The 18,446-nt window shown below is 39.4% G+C and overlaps 1 protein-coding gene across 1 annotated transcript in view; it reads right to left on the bottom strand.

The window, feature by feature from the left end:
• The window catches only part of LOC122753085 (phospholipid-transporting ATPase ABCA3-like), a 265,236-nt gene that overhangs the window by 152,339 nt on the left and 94,451 nt on the right, over positions 1-18,446 (bottom strand). The gene's annotated exons all lie outside the window — the stretch shown is intronic.

Here is an 18,446-nt window from a genome sequence, read left to right as displayed (position 1 = left end):
GATTTGGCATTGAGTTCCCAAGATTTTGACACATATATAATTCTTCATCATGAAACCACATGAAACTACACTTATGTCACATTAGATATTAAGCATAACTTTAAGAAACAGCTTTCCTCAAAGCTTTTAAACTTTCAATGGCATTAAAATCCTGTGAATTCCCAGAACACTGAAGCATATTTACCTTCATCTCTTGGGTACATTTTCTATATGTTCTTGACAAGTGGCTTGTCAAAAACATATTTTAAATGGAATTTCTCTTTCATTTCTTCCTGTTGGACTTTGGTGGTAATATACAGAAATGTTGATGATTTATGTGGGCTTACTTTATATCCTGTGACTTTGCTAAAGTTGTTAATTACTTCAACTAGTTTTTAGTTGGTTCTCTAGGATTTTCCAAGTACACCATCATATCATTTGCAAAGAATGGTAGTTTAATTCCTTCAATTTCTTTTTTTTTCTTTTCTTATTGCTATAGCTAGCATTTTGAGTACAATACTGAACAATAGTGGCGATAATGAGCATCCTTGCTTCACCCTTGAGGTTACTGGGAAGGCTTCTAGATCATCCCCTTTACAGATAATACTTGCTATTAGTTTTGTTTTGTTTTGTTTTGTTTTTTGGTGAGGCAATTGGGGTTAAGTGACTTGCCCAGGTCACACAGCTAGTAAGTGTGAAGCGTCTGAGGCTGGATCTGAACTCAGGTACGCCTGAATCCAGGGCTAGTGTTCTATCTGCTGCACCACCTAGCTGCCCCATTCTTTTTGTTGTTGTTGTTTAATTGTTTTTTTGCTTTTTTGTTTTTTAAATTAAAAAAAATTTTTTTAATTTGTTTTCAATAAATACTACTTATCATTTTAAGGAAAGCTCCATTTATTCCTATACTTTCTAGAGTTTTTAATAGGAATAAATATTGCATTTTGTCAAAAGCTTTTTCTAAATCTATTGTATTATTTCTGTTGGTTTTATTATTGATATGGTCATTTCTGCTGATACTTTTACTAATATTGAACCAATATTGGCATTCCTGCTATAAATCTTACCTGCTCCTAGCATATCATCTTTGTGATATATTACTGTAATTTCTTTGATAGTATTTTATTTAAATTTGTGCATCAATAATCATTATGGAAATTGGTCTATAGTTTCCTTTCTCTGTTTTTGCTCTTCCTGGTTTAGGTATCAGCACCATGTTTGTGTCATAAAAGGAATTAGGGAGTATTCCTTCTTTGCCCATTTTCCCAAATAGTTTATATAGTGTTAAGGGCTAAAATTCTAGCTAGTCTGTCTAAAATATCTAATGAGTGGTCGCCAATAAATTATAAGCTTTAGCAAGAGTTAGACTTTTAAGCATTTATTAAGGAGAATAAGAATTTGGTAAAAAGAGAAGGAAAGGCCTACATTCATCTATCTATTAAAGGGAGAGCACATTTCTAGCTCCCCTCTCCGCCAGAGTCCCCAGGAAAGAGTGCCAGTCAGAGCGCCAGGCTCCCCCCTTCTTCCTCCCATAAGCAGATGTTACTTCCTGATGTCAAAGAAAGACTCCTGGTCTTGCCCTCAAAGACCTTCACTTCATGGCGGAGCTTTTCTACAGTAAGTCTCCAGCAGGTGGTGTTATTCCAATCATTACAATAGTATTGGAATTAATTGTTCTTTAAATGTTTGGTAGAATTTATTTGTGAATCCATCTGGTCCTGGGGATTTTTTCTTAGGGAGCTCATTGATGACTTGTTCAATTTATTTTTCTAAAACAGGGCTACTTATCTCATATAATTCTCTTGAAGAAGTTGGAAGAACTATAGATTAGCAAGAAGTGGTTGGATGGATTCAAAGAGCAGTTATTAATCTACTCTCCAGTGAAGTACTCCAGGGTTCTGTTGCTTAATCCTATGCTATTTAACATTTTTATCAGTGACTTGGATAAAGGCATACATGGTATATTTATCAAATTTGCAGATGAAACAAGTGGGGAGGGATATGTAATATACTGTATGTATCAAGTTTAAATTTGTTTTATATGAGCTATATTTTGAAGAACTTTCATTATTTAATTTGAACATTTTGACAATGTTATACTAAAGATTAGTGAAAATCCAGCAGTTCAACAGCTAAAGAAGACAGCCAGAGTCCAGAGACAACCAGAGTCCAGACCAGAATCCAGTTTCCCTGATGACATCTCAATACTTCTTCAAAGACAAGATTTCAAAGATTTTAAATGGACATTTTTGTTTCTTCCTATATACACCATCTGTAATGTGTATTTTCTGCAGAGGCCTTCCCTCTAGTAGACATTGTCAAAGCGTGAGTCCATGAGGGATTGCCTCTCTGGACAAAATTTTCCTTTCCTATATTGTTTGTTAGCATAGGTTATGATATTCTGTTATTTTATTGCTTCATCAAGGAAACACCCCGTGTTTCTTGTCGAAGCAAAGGGGGGACTATAAGCAGCTAAAATTAGCCTCAGGAATTCTGAATGGGCCATCCCTCCCCCAGCGCGACTGCTCTCCCCGAAACCACCCCAGGCACATAAGCCGCATACACCCACACCCCGCTCAGCAGGGATATACCTCAGGTTCCTCTGCCCCGTGGAGATAAGCATGGAAAATCTCGTGCCCTGCCTGGGTCTCTCCACCCAGCCAGATGGGGGTTTGCAGGAAAACCCTGTGTGGCCTGGGGGTACCAGCCAATTAGCTTGGTGTGTATGGGGGCTTGGCCCGGGTTCCCAATGAAAGAGGTCTTTTATATACCAGGGAGGTTAGATGATGAGGGGGAGGCTACAGAGACAAACGTAGTGAAGATGTAGGAAAAGGAGTCAGTAGGTTGGTAGGAGATGTGAGGGAACATTATGGAGAGTGGGCACAGCTGTTGGTTAGTGAAAGGAGAGAGGACTAAGAGAAGGGACGCTATGGAGAAAGGGGGGCGCAGCCGAGAGCGTGCAGGCAGTGGCTACAGAACAAGCAGCTAATAAGAGGGGCGGCGGCAGCAGGAGAGAAAGTGGAGAGTCTTTTGGGGTCAAGTTCACATGTTGTATTTTTCTTTGTCTTTTTCCCTAAGTTTATTCATCTCAATAAACCCTGGTATTTGCTTAAATTGAAAGGAGGCTGTTTAATCTTGTTCCTTATCAGGCTGGGGGAGGCAGTGGGAGAGGAGGAGCCTCCCAATAAGCTCTTCCCATATTAAATTAAACCCTTTACAGATTGGGTCCAGCTATAGTTTTACAGACAGCTTATAGTTATAAGTTTACAGATTAGGAGCAGCTTAAATATTTTTTATAGATAGCCAATACAAAGGATCATCTCATGAGATCTTCACAAGTTGAATCATCTAGTAAGATTGAATTTAATAGATATAAATGTAAAGTCTTGCATATGGGTAAAGAAAATCAAAAGCACAAGTATAAGATGAGGGAGGTATGGTTACAAAGTTGACCTGAAAAAGATCTGGGCATCATAGTGAACTGTAAGTTCAATATAAGTTAATATTATGTCAGCAGCTTCATTAAACATAACTAGCCCCAAGCCCTAGCATTGAGACAGTCTCCAATCTGTCTTAAAAGAGAAGTTTTATATCCAATATGGCTGGATGTAAAATATATTTCCTACAAATCCTGGCACTGTTTTATACGTGATGTTTTTGGTAGAGGGAGGGAGCTGTGGAAAACTTATGACATGAAGGAAGTGATTTATCGCTTTTTATTCCTTTGAGGTATCTGCAAGAGATAAGGATGAATGAATGGTATATGTTTTATACAATTGGAGATTATGGAATCAGGTCTTCTTTTTCTTTTTTTTTTGGAATCAGGCCTTCTAAATTAATCTATAGATTGCCAGTTTAGGGAGATAGTGAGATTTTCACTATCAAAATACAAACAATAAAGCTACTAGTTTTTGCTACTGAAGAATATATATAAGGCAGGAATTTAGGTTAAGTAGATAAGAGAACAATAAATCAATAGGCATTTGTTTATTAAATATATCCAATGTACTGGGAATACAAAGACAAAATAAAACAATACTTGTATTCAGAAAGATTACATTCTATCAAGGGAGGAAGCATGATGTAGACACACAAAACATTGATGTTTTTCTAAATAAGGTAAATACAAGATAATTCCAGGTAGAAGTGAATAGCAGTTGGTGGTATCAAGAAAAGCACTATATAGGAATAGGTGACACTTGAGCTAAAGCTAACAAACCAACATAGTGAGTTGTCCAACAGAGAATAGAAAAAACAGGGATATTGAGTCAGAAAAGAGCAAAGCGACAGACTTTTGGGATGGAGCCAAGATAGCTGAGGAAAGGCAGTGAGCTCTCAAACTCATGACACAATGGTCTTTGAGCCAATTCTGATGAGTGTTAGGCTCATTTACTGCCCAGATTAAATAGATTATTCCACCCAGTTAGAAAGAATTGATAAAAAGAGCACTTGTGCATTGTACATATAACCTGGTTGATGTCTTGTAGAGGGGGGAAGAAAGGGAGGGAGGGAGAAAAATTTGGAACTCTAAATTTTACGAAAATGAATGTTGAAAAATACCCTTACATGTAACTGAAAAAATAAAATAAATGTCTGTTGCATTGAAAACAAAAAAAAAGAAAAGAGCAAAGCCATGACAATCAGTAGGGAAGTACCAACTGGTTGCAGCAAACACAATGGATGTATATGTCACACAAAGACTGGTGGGAAGCAAAGGTGCAAACCCAGAGAAAGACATATGATGACATCATCAGAACACATAAATCTAGGGGATATGAGTGCCCTAGATATCTCTGTGTGATCCCATGTGTGACCTATACCCATGTAAGGTACTATTTCTTCCCACAATGATAATATGCTTTTCCTGAGAAGAATCTACCCAACATTTATGAGAAAAATGTTTCATTGTTGCTTTTCTTTTTATGCTATTTCATTAATTTTTCTGCTTTTAACTAATTGTATACTATGAATAAAAGGTAAACAAATATACCAATAGGGATTTGTATGCTACTATAATTGGTAGATGCAGACCCATAAAGTATGTTGAACTTGGGGTGGCTATTTTAGAGATCCCATATGCTACACTAGTCTTGTCTAGCTTACTACACCTAATAATTCTATTACTGGGAATATACCATTGATATTATCATAAGTGGTAAAAAGAGGTATCTATTTTTAAAATTAACATATAACAGCTTTACACATCATATTGGTGAATAAATGAGAGTATATTGTTGTCTCTTCTCCCCCTCTTCCCATCTTCCACCCCACTACAACCTTGTACTATAACTTTAGCTCTAACAGATAATGTTTTATATTACCTTGCCCCAAATCAGACCCTCATTAGACTCCTGAGACATGTCTACACAATGCTACCATGCATCTTTTCCCCTTCCCAACTTTACTTCCTATACTGTCTTTCTCCCTGAGAAGGAACACTTATTTACATGAGAATTTCTAGCACAGTGTCTAGAACACAGTAAGCACTTAGTAAATTCATTATTTCTCTATCTGTAGTGGTATATATTACGATACCATTTAAAATACAGCAAACTTCCAGTGCCAAGATGGCAGAATGAGGAAGGAACCCTCTGTAGCCCTCTCCTCCAAACAACTGGAAAACTGCCTCAGAATTGTTTCCAGAGAAAGGAAGCAGCTTACCATCCAGGCAGGAAAGGTCTGTCTTACCTAGGCAGTAGTGGCAACAGCAAGACTCACAGCAGGGGGCCTGTACCAAGGTCCTAAGCCTGGAACAATCCAACAGTGAGACCCACCCTCCTGTAAACCGGCAGTCCTCTAGGCAAGTGAGCAGCTTGAGCTGCACATCAAGGTCCCACTCTACCAATCCTACCCCCAGCACAAACCACCAGGGAAGCCTTGACACCACTCCTGACCAGTAGTGAAGCCCTGCCCCAAGGCTGGCTAACATCCAGATCCAACCTTTGGGGCCTACCAGCACAGAAACTCTGTTTCTGTAACAACCCAGCAGCAGGGGGTCCAAACCCTTGGGCAGATTTGCAACAAAATTACTCCTCCAGGGCCTGCTAACAGACATACCAACCCAGCAACAGGGAACACTACCCCTGGAGTAGGCCAGCAACAAGATCACTCCTCCAGGGCCAGCTACCAGCCCAAATTTCACATAAAAACACCAAGTTACAAAAAAAAAAAAAAAGGCATAAGAATGAACAAAAATAAACAAATAAAAATGCTTGACTATAGAAAGTTACTATGGTGATAGGGAAAATCAAGGCATAAATTTAAAGGAGGACAATAATGCCAAAATGGCTACAGGTGAAATTTCAAAGAAAAATGTAATTTGGCCTCAGGCTCAAAAAGAATTCCTAGAAGAGCTTAAAAAGGACTTAAGAAGAAAATTAGAGAGACAGATTGGGGAAATTGGGGAAAGAAATGAGAGTAATGCAAGAGAAGCATGAAAAAAGAGTCAATAGCATGGGAAAAGATATACAAATATTTACCGAGGAAAATAATTCCCTAAAAAACAGAATTAGCCTATATGTAAAAGAAAGTACAAAAAGGTAACCGAGGAAAATAATTCCTTAAAAATTAGAATTGAACAAATGGAAAATAATGACTCTATGAGACATCAAGATACAAATAAAACAAAATCAAAAAAGTAAAATAATAGAAAAAATGTGAAATTTCTCATTTGAAAAACAACTGCCCTAAAAAAATAGATCCAGAAGAGACATAATATAAGAATTATTTGACTACCTGAAAGCCATGATTTTAAAAAAAGCCTGGACAATGTCTTTCAAGAAATAATCAAAGAAAAGTGACCTGATATATTAGAACCAGAAGGCAAAATAGTAATTGAAAGACTCCACCAATCACCACCTGAAAGAGATCCCAAAATGAAAACTCCCAGAAACATCAAAGCCAAATTCCAGAGCTCACAGATCAAGGAAAAAGCATTACAAGCAGCCAAAATGAAAGAATTCAAATATCATGCAGCTACAGTCAGGATCACACAAGATTTTGCAGCTTCCACAAGGCTTAGAATATAATATACCAAAAGGCAAAGGAGTTAGGTTTACAACCAAGAATCACCTGCCCAGCAAAACTGAATATGATCTTTCATGGTAAAAAAGGGGATATTTAATGAAATATAGGACTTCAAACATTTCTGACTAAAAGGCCAGAGCTTAATAAAAAATTTGACCTCTAAATACAGGACTTGAGGGAAACATAAAAAGGTAAAAAAGAAGCAAGAAAGAAAAAATGTAAAAATTTCAATAAGGACTTTTTGAACATTTATCCTCAGTGCCAAAACACTTCCTGATGTGCTTAATATGCATGTAATAAATGAATAATTGATTGAATTATTTGAAACATGAAAAAACAACTTCAATAAGGTTAAACTGTTTATATTTCTATAAGACAACATAATATTTGTAAATTTTAACAACTTTACTACCTATAAGAGCAATTAAAAGCAGTATATGTGTAGACAGAGAGTGTGGTTATAAGATGATATTGAAAGGCCTGGAAAGACTTGTATGAACTGATAGTGAAATGAGGAGAACCAAGAGAATGTTGTACACAGTGACAGCAATATTGTTTGATGAAGAACTGTCCATGACTTAACTATTCTCAGCAATCCAATGATCCAAGACAATCCCAAAGGACTAATGATGAAGCATACTATCCCATTTCCAAAGAAAGAACTGATATTGACTAAATACAGACTGAAGCATGCCATTTTCCACTTTTTTTCTCTTATTAACATTTTCTTATACAAAATGACTAATGTGGCAATGTTTTACATGACTGCACACTTATAACCTATATGAGATTGCTTAATGCCTCAGGAAGAGGAGAGGGAAGGTAGAGAAGAAGGGATAGAATTGGGAACTCAAAATGTTTATTTAAAAAAAAGATGTAGCAACTGATAACTACAAATTTACTGAGAGCTGACTGCTTTCCCACCCAGTCCCCCTACCCAGGCAGGTGAATTGCCTAGGGCTGACCTATCTTTGTCAATTACAGACTCTTGGACTTATGGACCTTCCCCCAAATAAAATGATCCCTCACCTTACTCCCTGGACTTTATGTTATTATGTAAAAGAGTCTACCTACATTAAGTTAAATAGCGTCTATGCTTAACTCAGGAGCAGCTCCATAGTTTCTTTTGTTAAAGGTTCATTTACATTAAGTAGTCAGTAGTTTCTGTACCTGACTCAGGAGCAGTCTTTTGGTGCCCTTTCTTCTGTTACCCCTTAAAAATCCTGTCCTTGGTTCCCATCTTTGGGTATTCCTAGCTTCTTGCTTTGTGATACCATGAGCTATAGTGCCTCTGCCCGAATTAAAGACCTTATTTCTCCTATATTGATTATTTCCTTAATTTACAGGTTAACACAACACACCTAGGCTACTCCACCAGCTTGTACTTGTACTCATGAATGGACTTCACAGAGGTTGGCTACAACTACCAGTTTCCAGGATATAGTCTATGGGTCTGTGCTCTTAAAAATATAACTCATGAGCCTCCCACAGAGAAGCTTACTTTTAATAGGAATCCAGTAGACACAACCAGCTAAAATAAAAGGCATTTAGCAAGGTAGTCTAGTAAGCATAGTAGCTGAAAAACATCCTTCCAATAAAAACAAGAAATACTCTCTCATAAATATAAACTGTATTAGTGAAAAGAGTGAGCACTAATTTAGGGTAGTAAGGCATATGTATAGGCAACTCACTCTTCCAGTGCTAAAGGACCTTAATATCTTTTCTTTTTTCCTGGAAGCCTCTGGGCTTTCTGATGGATTCTCAATTGTCAGGTCCACTATTTTTTTTTAAAGTTTTAAAATATTTTATTTGGTTTTAATCAACTAAGATTAAGCTCTTTGTCCTCCCATCCCAACCTACCTCTAAACTGAGAACACAAGAAAAACAAAACCCATTTACAAACATGTATGATCAAGCAAAATATATTTCCACATTGGCTGTGTCCCCCCCCCCAATTTTTTTTGTCACATTCTACTTTGAATCTTTCATTTTTCCCATTTTTTCCACCACAAAAGTGCCTTTTTGTACATCCTTAGAATTTGTTTTGCTTAGGACTAATCCTTCCCCTAATCTTCTCTCCCTTTAATTCTCCTGTCCTTTTTCCCTCTCTTTTTTTCCCTTAAAGTGAAATGTATATCTGTACCCAACTGTTTGTGTGTACTCTTCCTTCTTTTGAACAATTCAGATGAGAATGAGTTTCAGGTTCCAGCCACTCCCTCTCACTTGTCTGTATTGATGTCTACTTGTACACCCTCATTATGTGGTATTTTTTCTAACCTTTGTTACTCTTCTCTCCCCACCCCTCCCACCTGACAGTATTTTCCTCTTCTCTTCCCTTTCCATTCTTTTCTTAAGGTCATCAAGACATATTAGAACCACTTCCAAGACTGGTCTGATTTAACACCCTCTATGAAGGTGATGATTATAGAATTCAGAGGGAATATATATGTATCATCTCTCTATATTGTAATGTAAAACAATTTATCCTTGCTTAGTTGTTTCATCATTATTCATTCTTGTTTATTTTTTGTTTACCATTTTCCACATTTATCATTGTTTTTCTTTATTCCAGTGTTTCAACATCGAAACTCACAGCTCTGGGTTTGTTTGTTTTTTATTTGAAATAACTTGAAAGTCCTTTAGTTTATTGACGATCCATTCCGCCCCCCGCCCATAGCAATGATATTCAGTTTTACTAGGTAAGTTATCCTTGGTTGAAAACCTGTATTCTTTCTCAAATACTATGTTCCAAATCCTCTGCTCCTTAATGATGGTAGCTGCTAAATCATGCTAAATCATGCTCTTGACTGTGACTCATCAGTATTTTAATTCTTTTTTTTCTGGCTGCTTGCAAAACTTCTTTGACCTGGAAACTCTGGATTTGGGCTATAATGTTCCCGAGAGTTTTAATTTGGAAGGTTTTTTTAGAAGTAAATCAACTACCATTTTACTCTCTGGTTATAAGAGATCTAAGCAGATTCCTTTTACGATTTCTTAAAATTGATGTCTGAGTTTTTCTTTCCATGACATTCAACTAGTCCAATGATTCTTAATTTTTTTCTCCTAAATCTGTTTTCAAGTCAGCAATTTTTGGTAACTTAAATTTTCTTCTATATTTTGGACTTTTGGCTTTGTTTTTTTTTTTTGGGGGGGTTGTTTTTGTTTTAGCAACAAACATTTGTTTTATGTTTTCCAGTTACATGTAAGGGTAGTTTTCAACATTCATTTTCATAAAATTTAGAGTTCCAAATTTTTCTCCCTCCCTCCCTCCCTTTCCTCCCCTCTCCAGGAGATTGCAACCAGGTTATATATGTACAATCCACAAGTGTTCTTTTTATCAGTTCTTTCTATGGGGGTGCATAGTAAGCTTCCTCATTAGTTCCTTGGGATTGTCTTGGATCATTGCATTGCTGAGAGTAGTTAGGTCATTCATGATTGCTCATTGAACAATACTGCTGTCACTATGCACAATGTCCTTTCAGCTCTGCTCACTTCACTATACATCAATGTTCATTAGTCTTTCCAGGTTTTTCTAGGATCATCCTGTTTGTCATTTCCTATAGCTTAACAAGACCATTCCACCACAATCATATAGCACAGCTTCTTCCATCATTCCTCAATTGATGGACATTCCCTTTATTCTCAATTCTTAGCCTCCACAAAGAGTTGCTATAAATATTTTTTGTAGTTTCCCCCCTTTTGTCTTTTCCATGATTACTATTGTTAACTGTTTCCCTTCCATCCTATTCCCTTCCTCATAATATTTATTCTATTATCCCTCTTCTTTCATCCTATCACTCTTCAAAAGGATTTGCTTCTGTCTGTCCCCTCCCCCAATCTGCCCTTCCTTCTTTTGCCCCTCTCTCTTTATCCCCTTTCCCTCCTATTTTCCTACAGGGTTAGAGAGATTACTCTACCCAGTTGAGTGTGTACATTATTTCCTCCTTGAGCCAATTCTGTTGAGATTGAGGTCTTCAAGCCAATTCTGATGAGTGTTAGGCTCATTTAATGCTCAGATTACATAGATTACTCCACCCACTTGGGTGTGTGTGTTAGTCCCTCCTTGAGCCAACTCTGATGAGTTTAAGGTCTTTGAGCCTTTTCTGATGAGTGTAAAATTCATTTACTGCCCTGCTCCTCTCCCATCTCTTCCTCCACTCTATAAGTCTTTTCCTGTTTCTTTCATGTAGGATTTCACCTCTGCCCTTCCCCCTCCCCCAGTGAATTCCCTTCACCCCTCAATTTAATCCTAAAGATGTCATCATGCGGCAGCTAGGTGACACAGTGGACAAAGCATCACCCCTGGACCCAGGGGCATCTCAGCCAAAACCCGGCCTCAGACACAAGACAGTCACCCACTGTATGACCCCAGGCGTGCCCCCCAACTCCAATTTTTTATAGTTCTCTAGGGTCTTGTATTTGAAAGTCAAATTTGCCATTCAGTTCAGGTCTTTTCATCACAAATATCTGAAAGTCCTCTTTTTTATTAAAGTCCCATTTTTTCCACTGAAAGATTATGGTCAGTTTTGCTGGGTAGGTGATTCTTGGTTGTAATCCCAATTCCTTTGCCCTCTGGAATATCATATTCCATGCTCTCCAGTCCTTTAATGTAGAAGCTGCTAGATCTTGTGCTATCCTGACTGGGGCTCCACAGTACTTGAATTCTTTCTTTTTGGCAGCTTGCAATATTTTCCCCTTGACCTGAGAGCTTTGGAATTTGGCTATGATATTCCTAGGAGTTTTCCTTTGGGGATCTCTTTCTGGAGGTGATCGGTAGATTCTTTCAATTCCTATTTTAGCTTCTTCTTCTAGAATTTCATCCCTCATCCCTGAGGATATCTTGGACGATGATGTCTAAGCTCCTTCCTTGATCATGGTTTTCAGGTAGACCAATAATTTTCAAATGATCTCTCCTGGACCTATTTTCCAGGTCAGCAGTTTTCCCCAGGAGATATTTCACATTGCCCTCTATTTTTTTTATTCATTTGGATTTTCTTTATTGTGTCTTGGTTTCTCATAAACTCACTGGCTTCCATTTGTTCAATCCTCATTCTTAGGCAATTATTTTCATCAGAGAGCTTTTCCATTTGGCTTTTCAAGCTGTTGACTTTTTTCTCATGTCTTTCCTGCATCACCCTCATTTCTCTTGCCTCTACCTCTCTAACTATCTTCAAAGTCCTTTTTGAGCACCTCTATGGCCTGAGATCAATTCATATTTTTCTTGGAAGCTTTAGATATAGGGGCCCTGATGTTGACATCTTCTTCTGAGGGTGCCCCTTGGTCTTCCTTGTTACTGAAGAAACTTTCTATGGTCCTCACCTTTCTCTGTTGGCTCATCTTGCCTATTTTTTACTTGCCTTTTAGCTCCTTAAAGTGGGGCACTGTTTCTAGGCTAAAGTATCCCAAGCTTCAGAAGTCCTAGGTGGTGTGATTTAAGCAGGATCAGGTTCTTCACTTGCCTGGCCTGTTCCCTGGTCCATAGATGACCCCAGGACAGCTTGTTAATCAACCAGCTTTGTGTGTTGTGGTTGTTAGCTCCAACGAGCCTGTGCTGGGGTGGGGGGGCCGCCCACTGTTACTCAAGCCTACCTCTTGGTTCTCAGCAGGGGTGAAAAATCCAAGTTCTGCCTCAGCACCAGCATAGATCCCTGTGGTCTCCCCCCTGCCCAGGGCTCAGCCTTCTCACCAGATGACACTGGTGCTTCAGTTGATTCTTCCATAGTTCTTTTTCTTTTACAATTTTTACCTCAAGTGCCTTCATTTCATTTGTAAAAGAAAAAAACTCTTGCTTCATCTAGTCCATAAAGTCTGATTTCTGATTTCCTGATCTAAGTTCTAAAAAGTCCTAACATGGATTTAGGTATGTCTAAGTGTAGAGTTCTGTTTTCCTCTGACTCTATCAGTCCAGCTGGAAAGCTCTATTAGTTCAAAATGGTAGGATTGCAAGCTCCCTTTGGTCTGGGTTTCCCGCATTGGTTATTTCTCTGAGCCACACCACTGATGCTGACTTCTGAACTGCTTCCCTTCTCAGTACACTGTCCACGGTCATCCTACCTTGGAAAAGTAACTCTTTAAAAAGTCTTGTTTGGGGCAGCTAGGTGGCACAGTGGATAAAGAATTGGCTCTGGATTCAGGAGACCCAAGTTCAAATCTGGCCTCAGACACTTAACACTTACTAGCTGTGTGACCCTGGGCAAGTCACTTAACCCTCATTGCCCCACCCCACCCCCAATTTTTTTTAAAAGTCTTATTTCCCTTTTCCAGGAATTCTAATTGAATTTGTCCCTAGGTTATGTTTGTCTTTTGACGCTTTTCTTGTAGATATTTTGGAAGCATTCTCTTCTAGCTTTGTGACTTGATTATCCCTGTCACAATAATAACTTTTCATGGTGGGATTCTTTTTTTTCTCATTCTTCCAGCTTTTTTCCTGACTTCAGACTTGAAGTCTGGGGTAGGCTTTGAGGCACCTCTAGAAGGAAAGTCTGGATTGGTCCTATGCTGCTTTCTTGGAATATTGAGTACCGTGTTGTTTCAGGATCTCAGGGCTGGGTCCCTGATCCCAAAGTGGTCTGATCCAGGGCAAAGTTTGATTGCTATTCCCCTGGTCTAAGATTTGTAAGTTTCTGATCTGGATTTGGGTCAAAACAAGAGTAGACTGCTGCTGGGCTGTCAACTACTATCAGCTAGCTGGGAAGCTCTGTTGGTTCAGAGTAACAGAATTGTAGATTCCCCTTTGGTCTGTGATTCCCACTCTGGTCATTTTTCCAAAGGCTGAGCGAGATACGAGAAATGAAATCCTTCTTCGAACCTAGTCTTTGCCAGACCACTTCTTCTTCTGGTTTCTTAACATCTTCCCTTCTGAGTACATCACCCAGGGCCTCTATACCCAGGAATACCAGCCCCATGCATAAAAACCCTTCTCAGCTTTCTCTGAATTTGGAACTTGGAACTAGACAGTGGGCAACAGAACTGCCAATGTGCACCTATCCCTGTTGCAGTGTCCCAGTATGGTTGTGGTTGACTATGTGTACACACACATATATGTAGGTATATTTTGCTTGACCAGACATATTTGTATTTTGTTTTTCTTGATTTCTCAGTGGGAAGGGTAGTCTGGAATGGGGAGGCAGGAGGGAGAGATGGTATATCTTCAACTGAAAATAAAATGTAATTTAAAAAACCAAAGCTATAATTGGTTCTTTACTCTCTCTTCCCTCTGTTTATATATTTTAAATATATAATTCCATAGTTTATTTCTACTTCTTCCTTCAATGATGCTTAAACAAAGTAGGGCTCCTAAGAAACATGAGTATTTGCTGTCCTTAAATATATATAAACACTCAGCTATCATACCTAGCCTATTGAAACTATTCAAATTCTTTACTTTTATTCAATTTATTGTGTCCTTTTTGTTTCCATTTCAAAGATTGTTAGGTGTGAGTCCAGGAGCAGGAGTCTCATATCTTTGTTTTGTTTTGTTTTGTTTTGTTTTGCAATCATTTCTAACTCTAAACTCCTTGCAGCCTGACCAGCAATTTTGGTTTGAGCTTAGATTTCCCCCAAAATGGGAAGTACTGTCAAGAACCAGCTGATTGTGAATGTCTTTTTTTTTTTTTTAATAAGATGGTAGTTTATTTAGGGTCAAGGGAAGGGGGGGAAGGGAAACCATGAAAGAAATCCTTGGACTTCTCATGGAGAGAGAGGTATGGAATAAAGCACATGGCTCTGAGGTACCAATCTCCTCGAGCAGGAGACTGGCAGGTACTTTTATAGAGGGCTGATGGGGGGGCGGGGTGACCATTTGACTGTGGAAAGTTCCTCTAGTGAGGGAGGACCATCCCCCACTGGTGGTGGCTAGAGGAGTTGGGTGAGGGGTGGCTGTAGATCTCTCAAGCCATCTCTCTTTTCAGGACACAAAGGCAGTGGCCACACCCAAAGTTTTCTCCCCAGGGGTAAGGGAGACCAGAATGAAGGCTAGAGATCCCGAAGCTAGCTCAGTCTGATCTGGTTCCTCTTATCTCTCTAGGCATATCTGTCCTCTGGTTTAGTTTCTCAAGGAGAAGATTCCTTGATGTGTCCCAGAGAACTTCTGGGGTACTCTGGGCCCCATGACATTTCCCCACTTCTCTATATATAAGGAAAGGGAACGAAGATTCTTCTGAAACTGCTTCATGCTGAGCGGGGGAAGAAGAAATCATGGCACAAGGGAGGGGGAGGGGAGAGAAGTGGAGAAGGCCTGATCCTGAGCATGAGGAGCTGTGAGGCCCAGAGGGTGGGAGGCGACACATAGGCACAATGGGTATCTGCCATGAATCTTTGAGCCTAGATGGAACAGACTTAAACAAAAAAATTAAAACTGACCAGAGCAAAAATAAAAAAGGACTTTATCAGATCAGGAGTAAAAGTGTGACTGCTTTTTTTCCCAGTGGAAGCTGGAAAGGCTGAATGCAGGATAGGGCATGGCCTGCTTTACCAGAGTCAAGTAATCAGATCAAAGCCTAGTTCTGTGAAAGGCAGTGTCTGTCTACATTTTAGGGTCCTTTTACCCCACTTTGTGCCTTGATTGAATGCTAGGACCTGAACCAGAAAGTAAGACAGAGGCCTTCCCTAAACCATTCCTGGGCTTGCCTCCTATGTCCAGCTCGGCCATGGGCTTGACAAGGGGCTGGCCAGGAGACCAAGCTGCAGAGTGCTGGGTTTTCACTAGGCCAATATCTTGGGTGCTGCCCTGGGGACAAAGAGGTAGGAGAGCTGGCCTCACCATCGTGCGGCGTCCCCCACTTCTGTGTCCCGGTTTACTGCAGCTGCCAGAATCTCGGCCACCCGGAGTTCTGCTGGTAGCAGATGTGGTGATGGCTGCTGCTATTATAGAAGCTTGGTCTATAGAGCGGGCACAAGCCATCTTTTCTCTCTCTTTGGCTACTGCAAGGTCCCTGTTATTAAAAATCCAGAAATGTGGAGTCCAAGGGTCCGAGTGTGGTTCGGACATATAAGCTGAGCTTTTGGTGAGGGAGAGTCCCAGGCTGCCCTCTGCTGTTGTGTGCAGAAGCTGACCGTCTCTACCTCTCTGTGACTCAAATGGGAGGTTGAGTCCGGTGGGAAAAGGAGAAGGAAACCCAGAAGGGAGGGTCCTACCTCCAGGTTTTGTGTGCCACCCGTGGTCTAGACGTCTGGCTGAGCTTTCGGCAAGGAAGGGAGACCCAGGCTGCCCTCCACTGTCGCGTGCAAGAGCCAACCCTCTCTCTACCTCTCTGTGACTCAAACGGGAGGTTGAGTCAGGTGGGAGAGGGAGAAAGAAAACCCAGAAGGGAGGTTCCCGCCCCCCCGCCCCAGTTTTGTGTGCCAAGAGGAAAGAGGAAATTTCTGATAAAGCTAAAATTCTAGCTAAACTGTCTAAAATATCTAATGAGTGGTCACCAATAAATTACAAGCTTTAGCAAGAGTTAGGCTTTTAAGCATTTATTAAGAAGAATAAGAATTTGGTAAAGAGAGAAGAAAAGGCCTACTTCATCTATCTATTAAAGGGAGAGCACATTTCTAGCTCCCTTCTCCACCAGGAGTCCTCTGGAAAGCGAGAGAGACAGAGTGCCAGGCTCCCCCTTCTTCCTCCCACAGGCAAATGTCACTTCCTGACGCCAAAGAAAAGATGCATTGTCTTGCCCTCAAAGACCTTCACTTCATGGTGGAGCTTTTCTACAGTAAGTCTCCAGCAGGTGGCGTCATTCCAATTGTTACATTTCCTGTGTCCCTTCAAACATTCGAGCGCCAAAATGTTATGGGGGGAAATTGGGGTATGGGGTTTGGGTTAGGGGTTGGGTTTCTTAGGAATTCTTCTTTAAAGAATTACACCCTCTTACACACAAAAGCAGTTAGAATAAGATGGTAGTTTATTTAGGGGCAAGGGAAGGGGCGGGGAAGGGAAACCATGAAAGAAATCCTTGGACTTCTCATAGGGAGAGAGAGGTATGGAACAAAGCACATGGCTCTGAGGTACCAATCTCTGTGAATGTCTTAAAGAAAGACCAGGTTCCCCATAACAAGATCACTGTTGTTGGGGTTGGGTGCAGGTGGCATGGTATATGCCACCAGTATGTTAATGAAGGATTTGGTTGATGAATGTGCCCAGTTGATGTTATAGAAGACAAATGAAAGGAAGAGATGATGGATCTTCAATGTGGAAGCCTTTTCCTCAAAACACCAAAAATTATTTCTGGCAAAGACTATAGTGTGATTGCAAACTCAAAGCTGGTTTTTGTCTAATGTTTTGAGAGAAATTATTATTTCTTTTATGTTAATAATTAATTGAGATTAAAATTTTCCCTTTCTATTTCCTCATTTAGAAACCAGGCCCTTGTAGGTCATTCAGCCAGCCTCTGACAGACATTGCTCAAACCCTCAGAGGACATGCTTTTCTATCTTCAGTGGGACTCTGCCCAACTGGGAGGAGACCTTATAAACAGAATCCAGTCTAAGAGAGATCTTGTCCTTAAGGAATAAGCCCTTGTTTGTCCTTTGCACCTTCCATTAGAATTCAGGGTGACTTATCCTTATTAAGGAGAAAACCAAACAGTAAGGTCTGGGTAGAAATGTATTATTTTGCTCAGATTGCTAGAGGCAGCTGAGTTTCATGATCAGATCACACTCTTCAGGAAGAGCTGAAGACTTTTTGCCCACTGCCACATTAATATGTCTACCCCATCACTGATTGCTAACCAATCAGAGTTGATTTCTGCCCTCAAGTATACCCCCTTTACCAAAGGCTTTTTAAGCATCTTTGGTTTATGACAGAAAGCCAAATGAACATCTTTTTATGAATTATTTGCTAGCCATAATTAATAAAATTATTAATTCCCCAAAATTATTTTGAATTTTTCATATGCCACAGTTTTCTTTTTATAAAAATGTAAAATAATTTAGTCCTACTCTGAAGCATAATTGTGGCATAAAGTTTATCTTTGGTTCTTGAAGACTTTGCCAATAGATAATGACCTTTCAAAGACTGGAAATTTCAAGCACAGTTCTGTAAACAATCTAAGTCTTCTGTCCAAGGACCAATCCAGTAAAGTACAAATATGCTCATCATTAACAGGCTGGCAATCAATATGTGACAAATTATTTGAACATGAAAGCCCATGAAACAAAGGAAAATGAAAATAGCCTTCTAGCCATTCTACTTTTATAGTGATGGAGGTAGAATAGGTTCTAAGAATTATTCCATTTTTAAACCATTCATAGATATTACCAAAATATAAAAATTTTGGAGTGTAAGGTACTCTATGATAATTTATTCTTCACTTTCTCTGGGCTGTTCATACTTGGTGAGATAATTTTAAATCTACTTTTTTTTTTTTTTGGTGGGGCAATGAGGGTTAAGTGACTTGCCCAGGGTCACACAGCTAGTAAGTGTCAAGTGTCTGAGGCTGGTTTTGAACTCAGGTACTCCT

Source organism: Dromiciops gliroides, chromosome 1, assembly GCF_019393635.1.
Source record: "Dromiciops gliroides isolate mDroGli1 chromosome 1, mDroGli1.pri, whole genome shotgun sequence".
Taxonomy (NCBI): Eukaryota; Metazoa; Chordata; class Mammalia; order Microbiotheria; family Microbiotheriidae; genus Dromiciops; species Dromiciops gliroides.
This window is presented reverse-complemented; position numbering and strand designations above follow the sequence as displayed.